This window comes from Erpetoichthys calabaricus, chromosome 17, assembly GCF_900747795.2.
Source record: "Erpetoichthys calabaricus chromosome 17, fErpCal1.3, whole genome shotgun sequence".
In the NCBI taxonomy this organism is placed as follows: domain Eukaryota; kingdom Metazoa; phylum Chordata; class Cladistia; order Polypteriformes; family Polypteridae; genus Erpetoichthys; species Erpetoichthys calabaricus.
The window spans coordinates 86,575,490-86,592,593 of NC_041410.2; positions in this window are offsets into that span (position 1 = coordinate 86,575,490).

Sequence of the window (17,104 nt, forward strand, 5' to 3'; positions counted from 1 at the left end):
CTTTTATAAAAAAGTGTATTCTTTTGAATTGAAATGGGCAATCAGTAAGAATAAGGTGAATTTTGAGATACAGTATTATAATTATTTGATGTTTTTTAATTTTTACTTTTGAGGTTGTTCTTTCTAGTGCTTAAAGTGGAAGAAAATAACTACCGGTATTATGTTTTGCAGATTTCTTAGATGATCAGGAGTCCCTGTTTAAAGTCTGGGAGTTCTGGGGTGCATCCCTGTTCAAAGTAAGCAGATATGCTTGTAAATGTAAACAGTTTTGGAGGACGGGGTGGGGGTCCATAGGTGCAAATGTGTATTACAATGGAGTATCTTGAGGGGGACCTGTCAAGTTTAAACACATGCCATCTGCCCCCATTTTTCTTGGATTTGAGGACGCTACTTCTGTCTCTGCTTCTCAATTTCTGCTGTTTTGCTTCTGGTGGTGAAACATCAACAATCATAGCCACAATGCCTAGCATCAGCACTCACGTTTTATAGTGCTTGCTAACTTTAGAGCTTTGCTGAACTTTCTCTTTTCCATTTCATACCTCACTGTACAGGGCAAACGTGATCAAGACTGTTTTTCCTGTCTAGGATGCTGCCTCTACTTCATTGTTTCCTACATCCACCCTATTGGCTAGTGCTGCTGTCAATTGGTTCTCTTCATTTGCATTAAGCCTCCTGTCAGTGCTGCACAGAGGATAGAAGTTCACTTAATAAATATCAACAAATAAAGTCAGCTAATTTTCTTGTAAACCTACTGAATTTCAATCAGAGCATTTTTGAGCTTTTGTGGTATTTAATTATTCTATTGTAGGCTTTTTTCCCCCCTAAATATTGATATATATCGAAATGTTCTTTTTTAGTGGATATTAGTGGATGTACAATCCTGCCAAATTTTAGGTTTTTAACTAAATGAGAAATTGTGTTTTTGTTCATGAGTAAGTGCAGTCAGTCAGCTTTGCATATTATACAGAATATAGCCTGTAGCCAGGAGTCCGGAGCAAACCCTGGGCAGGACTCCAGTCAATCGCAGTGTATGTGTGTGTGTGTGTTGCTCTGTACTCAAGACTGAGTGGTTTGGAGTTTAGTGCTGTTCAAATGTTTGTTCATACTGTCCTCTGCATGTGATTTTTCTATTCGGTACCCCGGCTTCTTCCCACATCCTGGTGACATGCGGGTTATGTCGACTTAAAATTTTAAATTGACCAGATGTTTGTGTTGAACTAGCATGCCACCCAGGGATAGCTTATATATTCTGTTTCCGTAGGTTCTGGCTCTCCATAACCCTTTAAGTAAAAGAGAGAAAATGAAAAAATATATAAGCAGGTGCACATAAATTACTTCTTTAAAGCACAGAGGGAGTGGGCAACTTTCTGCATATGGACCCAATTGAAGGATCATAGAGCTAAAGTGTACAGAAATAACTATAAATAAAACACAATGGCTTCTGCCCTCCCAAAGTACAATATGAATCATAAAAACTAAGGGCAAACACAATTATGTTGATATGATCAAATGCAAAGTCTGCAAATCAGTAGATTTCTTTAGGGAACATCTCCACCCAAACAGTGTAAAGTCACGCTGATATGAATGAAGATACAGTAACTGCATATAAAGGTGTGTACACCAGAACCATTTGCATCCCCTTATCTCAGAAGACACACAAGGCCGGCATTAAAGTGAACTGCTAAGTAAGTGTCACTCAAGAGCGTTTACATGAGCACACAAAACCAGGATAATGGGAGTAACCCAGTTAAAGCACATACCTGGCTTCTTAAGAACCTCCATTTACATGTGCAGGTACGCTTCTGGAGTCTTCCTTTGGCAAAACGCTATGATGTCATTAAAGTGCACAAGAAAAGAGTTAAACCTGAAAACAAATATGAAGCCTGTGATCATTTTCTTGTGTTTTATATAAATAACATTCATCCTCTTCATACATCCTTGATCTGAGCCACTGAAAGTTTGCGGTATGAAAACTGACCACTGCGTCGCCCTGTCACACTTCTTCTTCCTATCAATAGCAAATAGCTGGATTGAAACTAAACTGACATTTTATAGGTTTCTGTTATCAGATTGCGTGCAGTATGCTCTTTTCTTCTTGGACGTACGATTGAGCCCTGCAAAGGAGTGGTGTACCGGTATGTGTGCTTCTTGCCTTACACAGTGATGCTGGTGTGGTAATAACACAGGTACGTATTTTTACTTCAATAAAATAAGCACTAAATTAGGTTACTTTAAAAAGGAAGCAGACTGCGCGTTACTTTTAATGCATTACCCCCAATGCTACTCCTGAGATTGTGCTGCTAAGTTTAACAGTGTATGTTCCGCTCATCAACATAAATTTGGAGATTTTTGAAATATGGGGACAGATTATTTCAACCAGGGGAAGAAATAAGGTGATTGCCTGAGCACCTGCCTCAGAACATTTATCTTGTGGATGCTTCTACCCAGGGCTGCTGAAAGTGTGTGTGATACTAATACATGTGCAGTCAATAGACATTTGCAGAATACAAAATCCTTAACTGTAACCTTGTTAAGGGTTTATATGGCCTCATAACGGGGTTTCTTGCAGAGAAATCTATGTGTTGTTAACTCAATTTGTTGAGGACCAATAACCTCTATGAGTAACTACTGTAGGTTATTAAATTGCATGTAAACACACTGACTATAACAGTTTCCAGAGTGACAAAGTACAAACTACAACAAGTATTTTGTCACTTGATGTAACTTAACTTCAATAAAACCAAGATACTGGATATTGACGTTTACCACACTGAACTGCCTCTATGCGTGGTCACCATTCGGGCATTGGGTGGGGAAGTGAGGCACTGCTACAAGTACTTGGGAGTCCCCATCAATGACAAGCTGGGCTGGTCTTGTAACACACAAGAACGACAGAAGAAAGGGCAGATCAAACTCTTCTTTCTTAGGAGACTGCTTTTGTTTAGCGGGGTAGGGACATCCTTTACGTGTTCTAGAACCGGTCAAGAGAAGCCCACTGAATCAAAAAGCTGATTAAGGATGCAGACACACTCTCGACCCCTTCACTCAGGGTCCCGCTTTTGAATTGAAAATGGGACCAAGGATTGTGGAAGAGAGGCAGGTCTTCCATTCAAAAGCATGACCATGTGGGAAGGGGCATCCTGTTTGTGCACTGCTTTCATTTTAACAAATACTTGCATTTTGCTCATTGTGAGCATACACCTGGTTGACTTGACGTGTGGATTATTAGACAGGAGTAGCGCAAGATTTTTTTCCATGGATGTTTTGATTGTGTTTGCTGTTATCCAGCGCTGGTAACTACTGTTGGGTCCTGTTCTATCAGAATCTTTTTATGTCTTTTCTTCCATGAAAATTTTTTTGGCAACCACTAATATACTACAGGGGGTAAATAACATATAAAAAAATATATATGATTTTTTGAGTGGCGCATTCCTTTAAATAAAAATGTGTGTTTTAACACTGTCAAGCACTGCCATACTTTTTAGCATGCAATGACTTAAGAGTTGCAGAGCTGGAACAATAATCTTCTACATAGTTCTTCTGGCTGGAAACCACAAATACAGTAAAGGCACAAGAGCACATCACATTTCTGAGAGCTTTGTGGAAATGATAGATAGATAGATAGATAGATAGATAGATAGATAGATAGATAGATAGATAGCGTAGTCGGCAAGATTACAATATGTCTAAGAGTGATTAATAGGAAAATGCTTAAATTCTGCTCACCTACTATAGATAGATAGATTGATACTTTATTAATCCCAAGGGGAAATTCACATACTCCAGTAGCAGCATACTGATACAAAAAACAATATTAAAGATTGATAACAATGCAGGTAAAAACAGACAATAACTTTGTATAATGTTAACGTTTACCCCCCCTGGTGGAATTGAAGAGTTGCATAGTGTGGGGGAGGAATGATCTCCTCAGTCTGTCAGTGGAGCAGGACGGTGACAGCAGTCTGTCGCTGAAGCTGCTCCTCTGTCTGGAGATGATCCTGTTTAATGGATGCAGTAAATTCGCCATGATTGACAGAAGTCTGCTCAGCGCCCGTCGCTCTGCCACGGATGTCAAACTGTCCAGCTCCGTGCCTACAATAGAGCCTGCCTTCCTCACCAGTTTGTCCAGGCATGAAGCGTCCTTCTTCTTTATGCTGCCTCCCCAGCACACCACCGCATAGAAGAGGGCGCTCGCCAGAACCGTCTGATAGAACATCTGCAGCATCTTATTGCAGATGTTGATGGACGCCAGTCTTCTAAGGAAGTATAGTCGGCTCTGTCCTTTCTTACACAGAGCATCAGTATTGGCAGTCCAGTCCGATTTATCATCCAGCTGCACTCCCAGGTATTTATAGGTCTGCACCCTCTGCACACAGTCACCTCTGATGATCACGGGGTCCATGAGGGGTCTGGGCCTCCTAAAATCCACCACCAGCTCCTTGGTTTTGCTGGTGTTGAGGTGTAGGTGGTTTGAGTCGCACCATTTAATTAACAAAGTCCTTGATTAGGTTCCTATACTCCTCCTCCTGCCCACTCCTGATGCAGCACCATGATAGCAGTGTTGTCAGCGAACATTTGCACGTGGCAGGACTCCAAGTTGTATTGGAAGTCAATAGTGAACAAATAGTTCAAGAGTGAATTAATATGAACTGTAAGTGTTAGGCATCGTAGTATGGTAACGCTTGGTCTTTCTGTCCATTGGGAGAGCATCAGTAAGAAAAACCCAAAGAACTAAGAGCTCTGCACCTAAATAGGCTGCCAAAGTAAAGCTTGCAATGTAACACAATAACCACACCCATTACCACAAGGCAAAACACAGTATCTTACAGCAAAATACCACAGCATCAAACCTCACATTATCAAGATCACAAATAACATCTGCTTGTAAACTGGATTTGATTTATGAATTTTCTTAAAGTGAACTTATTACCTAGTCCTTATAATTTATTATACGTATTGAATGTTCTGTGCATGAGTACCAGAGTAAAGGTTACTCTTCTTGGTGTTCTTTGGCTTCCTTCATCCAAATTAAAAGTGCAATCCTGCCACCTACTGTACTGGATGGAGTGTGCAGGAGAAATGACAGGAGTCTAATTTTAACTTCCGGCCAAGTATTAATTTGAAAATCATCTATCGCTGCATACCATTCTTGTCTATTTCTTAGCTTCCAAGCTATCATTCAGTTTATTGTGTTTATAAGAATTAGTCATGAGTGCTTGGAAATCACTTCAGTTTTTGTTTCACCAGATACAAGAAGACCAGTGTTAAACAGGTATTGATGTCTAGTTATGCAAGACGTTGAGCTTTGTGGGGTTTGCCCCTATTTTTGATACTGTATACCAGAAAAAAAAAAATATTTGGACCATATTTTTTTTTATTAATTTTAAATAACATTCTATACAAATACATCAAGTTTTACAAAAATAGGTTCAAAACAAATCAACCCCCACCCCTTTGAGAAAGAGAGCGGCCAGCAGAGTAAAACTTTAAGCTAGTAAAAATAAGTAAATAAATAAATTAATAAATGAATAAAGATAAACTGAGTTAAAGAGGGGAGAGAACCTGCTTCCTCAATTTAAATGCTTATTCTAAAATGTTATTGATTAGATCCTGCCAGGTTTTGAAAAAGTTCTGCACAGATCCTCTAAGTGCGAATTTGATTTTTTCAAGTTTCAAATAATATAAAACATCAGTTACACACTGACTTAGAATAGGAGAGTTAGGCTTCTTCCATTTGAGCAAGATAAGTGTACGTGCTAATAGTGAGGTAGAGGCAATTACGGTTTGTTTGTCCTTCTCCACTTTAGATAGATAGATATATAGATGGATATTAATGTTAGTATAATAGGCAGGATAAGATAAATAGATAGATATTAATGTTAGTATAGTAGGCAGGATTAGATAGATAGATAGATATTAATGTTAGTATAGTAGGCAGGATAAGATAGATAGATAGATAGATAGATATTAATGTTAGTATAGTAGGCAGGATAAGATAGATAGATATTAATGTTAGTATAGTAGGCAGGATAAGATAGATAGATAGATATTAATGTTAGTATAGTAGGCAGGATAAGATAGATAGATATTAATGTTAGTATAGTAGGCAGGATAAGATAGATAGATAGATAGATAGATACTTTATTAATGCCAAGGGGAAAGTCACATACTCCAGCAGCAGCATATTGATAAAAAAAAAATATTAAATTAAAGAGTGATAAAAATGCAGGTATAACCGACAATAACTTTCTATAATGTTAACGCTTACCCCCCTGGTGGAATTGAAGAGTCGCATAGTGTGGGGGAGGAACGATCTCCTCAGTCTGTCAGTGGAGCAGGATGGTGACAGCAGTCTGTCGCTGAAGCTGCTCCTCTGTCTGGAGATGATCCTGTTCAGTGGATTCTCCATGATTGATAGGAGTCTGCTCAGCGCCCGTCGCTTTGCCACAGATGTCAAACTGTCCAGCTCCATGCCAACAATAGAGCCTGCCTTCTTCACTAGTTTGTCCAGGCGTGAGGCGTCCCTCTTCTTTATGCTGCCTCCCCAGCACACCACCATGTAGAAGAGGGCGCTCGCCACAACCGTCTGATAGAACATCTGCAGCATCTTATATGGAAGAGAAAAAATGTATATATTAGCATAAATAGCTATAAAAGTAATTAACAGCTTATAAAGCATTAGATTTAGCTTACTTTAGACATGACAAGTGAATAAGATATGGCAAGCAAATAGTTAAACAAAGACATTAGTTATATTGCATTTTCTAGTTAAAGCTTGAAGGAAAATTACCAACATTGGGAAAGGAAGGATAGAACAGAAAGAGAATGACGTACAGAAACTACCCGAGGACAGAAGAAGCGGGAACGTTGACACCTGTTGTTAGTTAGAAGGCCAGAAAGAAAGGAATGATACCACTAACGGAATACAGAAAAATGGTCAGAGTAGGTACGTGAGAAACCAGCTGGAATAGTGAGTCAGCAGAAACAGCAAAGGCATTGATACAAGGTCAAGATGATGTCATGTATGAAAACTACAATTAGTATATTCATGTACTAACATAAATAAATATAGAGAACTATATAAGCATTAGCCTTAGTGTAGATATTAATGCAAGTCAGGCCTGCCAAACAAATGATTAAATAAAAGCACATGCCATATTTCTTTTTAATTAAAGCTTAGCTTTAAGCTACCAAGTATAAACTGGCATGCAAGCCAAGGAAAGGGAAGTGATAAGAAAAAGCCCAAAAAAGGAAGAAGGAACTTCTGCCTGGACAAGGACCAATCAAAGTAAGCAAAAACAGAAAGTAAAATGAACAATAGACAGTAGAAATACCGGGGGGCCAGCTGCAGGGTGAAGTCAGGTGATAATAATGGCTCCCATGAGAGCTCGAGGTATCAGCTGGGCAGGTGCAGAGGGGAGTCAGAGAAAACAGCAAATGAGCTAATTTGAGCGACGTCGGGGTGATAAGAAATGACTAGATAAGTTTTGAGTTCTGAACTGTTCAGGACTTAGCTCAATTTGGCCATATTGGGTTGAGTGTGTGTTATTATTATTGTTGTTTTATTGCAATAAACCTATAGACTCCGTTTGCCTATCCTGAGTCTCCTAATAGCAGTCATTTCAGGTAAAAAGCCTTGTGGTGACAATTTTTTGCCACAAAACTTATTGCAGATGTTGAAGGACGCCAGCCTTCTAAGGAAGTATAGTCGGCTCTGTCCTTTCTTGCACAGAGCATCAGTATTGGCAGTCCAGTCCAATTTATCATCCAGCTGCACTCCCAGATATTTATAGGTCTGCACCCTCTGCACACAGTCACTTCTGATGATCACGGTGTCCATGAGGGGTCTGGGCCTCCTAAAATCCACCACCAGCTCTTTGGTTTTGCTGGCGTTCAGTTGTAGGTGGTTTGAGTCGCACCATTTAACAAAGTCCTTGATTAGGTTCCTATACTCCTCCTCCTGCCCACTCCTGATGCAGTCCACGATAGCAGTGTCATCAGCTAACTTTTGCACGTGGCAGGACTCTGAGTTGTATTGGAAGTCCGATGTATATAGGCTGAACAGGACCGGAGAAAGTACAGTCCCCTGCGGTGCTCCTGTGCTGCTGACCACAATGTCACATGTGCAGTTCCCGAGACGCACATACTGAGGTCTGTCTGTAAGATAGTCCACGATCCATGCCACCAGGTATGAATCTACTCCCATCTCTGTCAGCTTGTCCCTAAGGAGCAGAGGTTGGATGGTGTAGAAGGCGCTAGAGAAGTCCAGAAACATAATTCTTACAGCACCACTGCCTCTGTCCAAGTGGGAGAGGGATCGGTGTAGCATATAGATGATGGCATCCTCCGCTCCCACCTTCTCCTGATATGCGAACTGCAGAGGGTCGAGTGTGTGGCGGACCTGTGGCCTCAGGTGGTGAAACAGCAGCTGCTCCATGGTCTTCAACACATGTGACGTCAGGGCGACAGGCCGGAGGTCGTTCAGCTCACTAGGACATGATACCTTTGGGACTGGGGTGATGCAAGATGTTTTCCAAAGCCTCGGGACTCTCCCCTGTTCCAGGCTCAGGTTGAAGATGCACTGTAGAGCAGGGGTAGGCAACGTCGGTCCTGGAGTGCCACAGTATGTGCAGGTTTTTGTTCCAACCCAGTTCCTTAACGAGAACTCAATTATTGCTGATGAAGCACATATTGCTTAAGTGACATTTTAATGCTTCATTTTAGTGGTCTCGCTTGTTAAGGTTCTCCAACCTTAATTGCTTATTTCAATCTTAAACTGCTGCATTCAGTGTTTTAATTGCTCCTTATTAGCAATAAGATGTAAAAGACAAAGCAGCCAGCAGTTCTCCAGCTAGCTTTTTTCCAATTACATCTGTGTGTGTTCATCATGCACGGTTTGATTTAATAAAACACTTAATAGAAAAATGTGACAGACTGAAAATGATCTGTTTTAGGCTTCAAATCATTTGGATGATATCCTTGGAAAGGAAAAAAATCTACGATATAAGAGCCTTACATTGCACAGACTAACAAGCCATAAAATTAAATAAGGTCTGAGATTGGCAATGATTGGTTTCTAATTAAGCAATTGGGTTGTATGAAAACCTGTAGCCACTGCGGCTCACCAGGACCGACGTTGCCTACCCCTGTTTTACATCTTATTGCTAATAAGGAGCAATTAAAACACTGAATGCAGCAGTTTAAGATTGAAATAAGCAATTATGGTTGGAGAACCTTAACAAGTGAGACCACTAAAATGAAGCATTAAAATGTCACTTAAGCAATATGTGCTTCATCAGCAATAATTGAGTTCTCGTTAAGGAACTGGGTTGGAACAAAAACCTGCACATATTGTGGCACTCCAGGACCGACGTTGCCTACCCCTGCTGTAGAGGACTCCCCAGCTCCAGCACACAGGCCTTCAGCAGTCGTGGCGATACTCCATCTGGACGCATTGCTTTGCTGGCAAAAGTCTCCTGAGCTCTCTGCTTACCTGGGCTGCTGTAATTGTGGGTGGGGGGAAACTCTCTTCTATGCTGGTAACAGTAGAAGGATGGGTGGAGGGTGTAGTACTCCGAGGTGAGAGTGGGTTAGGGTGGCCAAACCTGTTAAAGAAGTTGTTCATCTGGTTTGCTCTCTTCACGTCTCTCTCGATGGTGGCACCCCGCTTCGAGCTGCAGCCAGTGATGATCTTCATCCCATCCCACACTTCCTTCATGCTGTTATTCTGCAACTTTTGCTCCAGTTTTCTCCTGTACTGCTCGTTCGCCGCCCTGAGCTGGACTCGGAGTTCCTTCTGCACGTGCTTGAGCTCATGCTGATCACCGCCTTTAAAAGCCCTTTTCTTCTGGTTCAAAAGGCCCTTGATGTCTCTTGAAATCCATGGCTTGTTGTTAGCATAGCAGCGTACTGTTCTTACTGGAACAACAATGTCCATACAGAAGTTGATGTAGTCAGTAGTGCAGTCAACAACCTCGTCAATGTTCTCACTTTGTGACCCCTGCAGGATATCCCAGTCTGTAGTTCCAGTCTCTCAGAGCCTGCTCTGCCTCAGGGGACCACTTCCTGAATGAGCGTGTGGTTGTAGGTAGCTCCCTAACTCTTGGTTTTCTTTAAGCCCCTCTGGGAGTCCACCAAACACATCTGTTAATGGATTAGGAGGGATTATGACTCCCAGGCTGTCTTAAAGGCATTTAAAAATTTTGGTCCAGAATGATGTCAATTTGGTGCAGGCCCAAAACATGTGGCCCAGTGAGGCTGGAGCTCGAGTGCAACGTTCACAGGTTGGATCTTGCCCTGGAAACATTTGGGACAATTTTAAATGAGACAGATGCGCTCAATATATAATTTTGAGTTGAATAATTGTATGCTTTTTGCATATGGAGCTCGAGTGAATTCTCTGCATTGCTACTTTCCACTCCTTTTCTGAGATGTTGAGTTAGAGATCCTTTTTCCCACTGAACTCTTGAATCTTTGAAAGGGAGGGACTGTCAAACGGTTTTATATGTTAGAGAAATGCTGTCTGAGTCCTCAAGACTGATCAATATTTTTTCCAGTATAGAGGTAGGTGGGATGGGAGGAAAATCGGGCAGGTTCTGTTTAACAAAGTTTCTAATTTGAAGGTAGTGAAAGAAATGTGTTGCTGGAAAGTTAAATGTGGAGTGTAATTGTTCATAGGATGCAAAGACATTGCTTATGTTCAGATCTCTAAGTGATTTAATCCCAAATATTTTCCAGTTATTAAAAACTGCATATGTTTGAGAGGGTGAAAAAAGTGGTTCTTGTGCAGAGGTGCCACAGACAAAAAGCTTCTCTATCTTAAAATACTTCCTACATTGGTTCATATTCTGAGCGAGTGAAGCACAATTGGAGATAACTTGCATTTACTGGAGTACAAAGCAAGGAATATAAAGAAGTAATGCAGGATTTTATTTCTATTGCGGACCAGGCCTGTGTTAGTTCATCTATTTGTGTCCATGTCCAGGTTTTTATTGTTTGTATGTTTGCTTCCCAGTAACAAAATTGAGAGTTAGGTAGAGCCATGCCACCTTCTCCCTTTGGCCTTTGTAGGGTCGCTCTTTGGATACGTGGATGTTTTGAATTCCAAATAAATGAGGTTATGGTTGAGTCTAATTTCATAAAAAATGATTTATTGATGTATATTGGAATGTGTTGAAATAAAAAGAGAAGCTTAGGAAGGATATTCATCTTGACAATGTTAATTCTTCCAGCTAAAGTGAGATGAAGGGTTGACCATAAATGCAAGTCTTGCTTAATTTTTTCCATGTAGACGGCAAAATGTTTTTGATAAAGAGCTTTATGTTTACTTGTAATGTTTACCCCTAGCCATTTCAACTGATCAGCAATGATAAAAGGGAAGGTGTCCAGTCTAACACTATGTGCTTGAGAATTCATTGAGAATAGCACTTTTATTCAAATTTATTCACACCAGAAATCATTTGAAATTCTGCTAGTGCTGTTAGGACTGCAGGCCCAGTATTTTGTGGGTCTGATATATACAGTACCATATCATCTGCATATGGAGAAACTTTCTGTTCCAGTCCTTCTCTGATAATCCCCTTTATCTCAATAGCATTTTGACAATGAATAGCGAGTGGTTCAATGGCAATTGCAAAAAGTAGTGGTGACAAGGGGCATCCTTGTCTGGTACCACATTCTAGTTTAAAGTAGTCTGAATTAACATTGTTAATACAAACTGAAGCTTCTGGATTGGTATACAGTAGTCTGATCCACGCACAAATGTTCGGGCCAAACCCAAATTTCTCCAATGTAGTGAAAAGATAGTTCATTCATATCAAATGCTTTTTCTGCATCTAACGATAATAATATCTCTGGGGTGTTTGACTTCAGGGGACCATATTTTCTACAGAAAATTACACTCTTATAAAAAAGAAGAAATAGGTGTCATCAATAAAAATGATCAGGCAGTCTTCAAGTTCATCGGACCCAGGAGTTCACCCCCTAATATCACACGAGGGGTGAAAGTTACTCCTTTTCACAAAACTTCTAAAAATTAGGAATGGTAATGTAAGCATGTGAAGTGTCATTTTTATGCTGTTTTGTGTTTGCTGATCAATAAAGTAATATTTTTGATTATTTGAGTCTTTACTGGTGGTCCTAGCCCTCTAAGATCCACTCTCAGAAGGTTACAAAATGACAAATTTCAAATATAAAAATGTTGGGTATCGTTTTTAGACTATTTTCCAGGTTGGTGGTTACAAATGTGATATTATTTTTGATCCATCACTAGGATCTAGCCTTCTGTCTACTAATTTCTATCAGAGGGTGACAAATGGCAAATCTTAGTTACAGTCGAGAATATTTAAAGTCAAAGCGTCAAAGTCAATGCGAACTTTATTGTCATGTCAACCATATACAAGTATACAGATAGAAGAAATTGCAAAGCTCAGGGTCCACAGTGTAACAACATGAAGTGCAATAATAAATTAAAAATAGAATTAAAATTTAAAATTAAATCACAAACAAGACAAGACAAAGAAGTAGTACCAATATTGATGTGTAGTAAGCAATATGAACATTGATGCAATGTATGGTATTTGCAATCTAGATACATAAATATAGTCAATAGATATTGTGAGAGATGGCTGGCAGTTTATCCCGGCCAGCATCCCCAGACCGCTAAATGGAGTCCTCCCTACAACATGGAGGTGCCCCGGATCCCCGCAGGGCATCATGGAAAATGGAGTTCGGCTTCACAGCCCTGCTGGATACCTTGGGTGCCACCAGGGGACGCTGCAGGGAGGCACAGGGATTGTTATTTTCCCTATTGCCCGGAAGTACTCCCTAGTCACGGGGACGGAAGAACTGAAGTACTTCCGGGCTGAAGAAAAATAAGAGTTTCCATCTGACCCGGAAGTGCTATGGAATCACATGGACTGAAGGACAGAAGCACTTCCGGGTCACGGACTATTTAAAGGACTGGTTGAGACCCAGCGAGGGAGCTGGAGTTGGGAGGAAGAGTGACAGAGCTGCTGGTTGGAGAGGAGGATTATTGTTGATTATAATTGTATTGATTATTGAGTATTGTGGAGGTGGAGGTGCTTTGTGCACATTATTGTAATAATTAAAAATATTACTGGGACTTTTACCTGGTGTTTGGACGTGTTGTCTGTGGGTTTTACGGGGCAACAGCAACCCCTAGTGTCACAATATGTAATATAATAAATAAATAAATTTTTATATATAATACACTACGATGGCTGTTCGTTTGTCTGTCCAGGATTTTAAATCACCTGTAGCTCGAAAAACTGTTTGAACTATTGACCTGAAATTTGGTACACACATACTACGTGACGTCTACTGTCCACTTTCAGGATGATGATTGACCTCCAAGGTTATTCCTCTTTTTATTTTTATTTTATTTTATTGTAGAATCAACTCTCGGCAGCAGCCAGCAGGGCGGCCATGCAGCACATGTGTACAGGCGCCGTTCTCATTCCCTACCACCTTTGCTGTCACTTCCCTTACCTCTTCATATCTTAAATCATTCTTGAGGCAGATTGAAGACTTAAGTGCCAGTTTAAGTGAAAAATTAAAGAAAATGTACTAAGTAATTGCAACACAAACACTGACTTAATCAATTTTAACACGAAAAGATGCCGACGGAAGAAGAGAAGAAGCGGGCCGCTAGGGTGGAGAAAAGAAGAGCCGCTCAGGAAGCAGCAAGCGCATCAACCTCTGAGCAAACGAAGGATAAACGTACAGAGAAAGAGGATGAAAACTAGGAATGATCACATCAAGTGTAATCACTGCACGTTATCGTGCAGTGCGCCGTTACTGGTAATAAATAATAGACATAGATAATACAGAAATTATCAGTGTATGATAATAGTTGTTTAAGACGTGTGTAAACAATGACAGGTCAGAATGTTTCACAGCAGAAATATATCAAGAGTGTCAAATCCTTAAAAGTCAGTATGAGATTTCCAGTTCTTTTCTACCTGCACACTCGTCTTTACAGGACAGTGGCTCACATGTATAAAAGTTCTGTTTTTAGAGGTGATTGAGGCCGTGTGGAAGGTCCCAGGGGGCAGCCTGGTGTTAAGGAGTCTGTCAGCTTGGGGGTAAAAACTCTCCTGCAGCCTGGCAGATCTGACTCTGATGCTGCAGTGTGAAAAGTCCCTGTGAGGGGTGTAAGGGGTCCTGCACAGTGCTGCAGGCCTTGCGGACACTGCGTTTGTAAAATATGTCCTGTATTGAAGGGAGAGGCACCCCAATAATGTTCTCTGCTGTCTTGTTGCAGTTGCCATACCAGGCCGTGATGCAGCTGGTCAGAACACTCTCAATGGTGCCTCTGTAGAACATGGTGAGGATGGAAGGAGGAAGACTTGCTCGCTTCAGCCGCCTCGAGAAGTGTCGTCTCTGCTGGGCTTTCTTGATTAGTGATGAGGTGTTATGTGTCCACATAAGTTCCTCAGTTATGTGCACACCGAGGAACTCGGTACTCCTAATTATTAAAAATAATTTAGACTTCCAACATTAAAATTGAAGCACACAATTGAATATTTCAAATATGCAATGCAACTATTCATGTCTATTACATACTCCTACCTTATGAATTAAATCATTATATTTCTTACAAGCACGCTTAATTAGGGCAGCTTACACCAATTCATCTTTTTTTCCATTGGAAAATCAGCATTCGTCTCATTACATACAGTTTTAATCCTATTACTCAGGTGTAAACATCTTATTGTTGACAGCAAAGGACTTGGCGTATCATTTTCCTGTTCTTGGCAGACTCATATTGCATGTGGCAGTAAAATTATATTATTATCTGGTGAATATAAAATAAGTACAAATAGGATATCAAAAGTACTTGTTCCAAATAGTTGTTAAGGCTGTGGACTGCAAGGCCTGAGGTTGTGGGTACAGATCCTGCTGCTGATGCTAGATGACCATGAGCAAGTCATTCCACTTGCCTGTGCTGAAACTGCAAAAACAAAAGAAACGGAACCATTTGTACGTCCAGCACAAGCAGAGCCTGCAAACTCCATAAGGACAACAGCTAAGTGAAGACTAGATACTAAAGTTGAATCAAATATTAAAGAAGAAACTTAGGTTTACTTAACTTCACTTCTTAACATTCAGTCATATTTTCCTGGTGATGGATGCAATGGCTGCATGCCAAATTAGACCAGGCCAGTAATAGACTCTTCTCTCTCAGCTGGATGCTTTAATCCTTTAAAGTGCATCCAGGCGCCTGGTGGTCTTGTGAGTGACCGCGTTGTTCGGTGGCACTCAGCCTGAAAAGGCTATGAGGATCTGCCAAGTGGGCTTGCCAGTCGCCAAGGCAAGGGTGATATTCCGGTGCACCACCAATCCCGTGAGTGGCAAGTGCTTTTTACAGAAGTGAACACAGTATTTTTAAGTTCCATGATCTTTTGCAGCAACATGCAGATTATCAGCTAAGTGAAAAATGGAGAACACACATGCGGCTCATGGCATTACTATACAGCAGGGAAAAGGATGTCAGATTTTTACACGACGCAAAACAGTGGTTGCTACACTTTCAATAGGTTTCTGTAATTTTTAGGCTTTAGAACAGTTATGAAAAATAAAAATAAAGTCTGAATTACTGTAAGGCGCCCTAATTTGTGGTTTTCATGAGAAATGTAGTCATTTACTTCATCCATCCATCCATTATCCAACCCGCTATATCCTAACTACAAGGTCACGGGGGTCTGCTGGAGACAATCCCAGCCAGCACAGGGTGCAAAACAAGAAACAAACCCCGGGCAGGGTGCCAGCCCACCACATGGCGCGCACTAATGTGAATTTCCCATTGGGATTAATAAAGTATCTATCTATCTATCTATCTATCTATCTATCTATCTATCTATCTATCTATCTATCTACACACACACAAGCACACACTAGGGACAATTTATGATCACCAATGCACCTAACCTGCATGACTTTGGACTGTGGGAGGAAACCGGAGCACCCGGAGGAAACCCACGCAGACACGGGGAGAACATGCAAACTCCACGCAGGGAGGACCCGGGAAGTGAACCCAGGTCTCCTAACTGCGAGGCAGCAGCGCTACCCACTGCAGATTTACTTCATGAGGTAGAAATACATAATAAACAAGAATAATTGCATCAGATGTTTATGTGCGCTTCAATTTAAATGTATAAATTTTAAATGTTCTCCACTGTAACATAAATGTGTAATTTTTCACCCTCTGATAGATGTCCATAGAGCGCTAGATCCCTAGTAAATGATCAAAAGCCAAAAATACCATCATATTTGTAATCACCGACCTTGAAATAGTCTCAAATATTGGTCTAAAACAGACTAAAATATAAGCAGGCAGACTTTGGACCTCAAACCCTGTTCAAATCCTGACACGGTGTGACCCTGAGGTATTCACTTCAACTGCCTGTACTCCTGTTGGAATAAGAAAAGAAATGTAATCAATTGTATCTCAAAAGTTGTAAGTCGCTTTGGATAAGGGCGCCAGACAAATAAATCAATGTAAAACAACACCTACATGCATATGTTGGACTTTTGTCATTTTTGCCACCAGTAAGGAATCAATAGCAAAACTATATTCATGTTTAGGTGCCTCTAAATAGCACAGAAAGACACACCACATGCATATATTACTGACAACGATTTTTTAGAAGTTTTGGGAAAAGTTTTACCCTTCATAAACCATTATGGGGTCAGATGATGGGGCACACACAACTGCAAGTCCTTCTGATCATCTTTGCTGAAGACACCTATTGGTTGTCTTGTTATCCTAAGGATGTAATTCTGCCGAACAAAGCATGGTTCAAAAATGGCATAAAATTAGGGGTTTTCGGGTCTAGGGGCAGATGACTGGACCACAAAAGCTCAACATCTTGCATTACTAGACGTTAAGACGCTAAGATCATATGCGGGTGTTTTTTCGCCGGTATGAAAAAAAAACTGAAGTGATGTCAGAGCGTTAATAAGTAATTCTTATGGGCACAATAACGATAACTGTGTTTACAATAAGTTAATGGAAAACCCCTCTTCTTGTCTCTCGTTACTGACCGTGCAGAGGCTTTTAATTTGTAGATCTGCGCGTTTA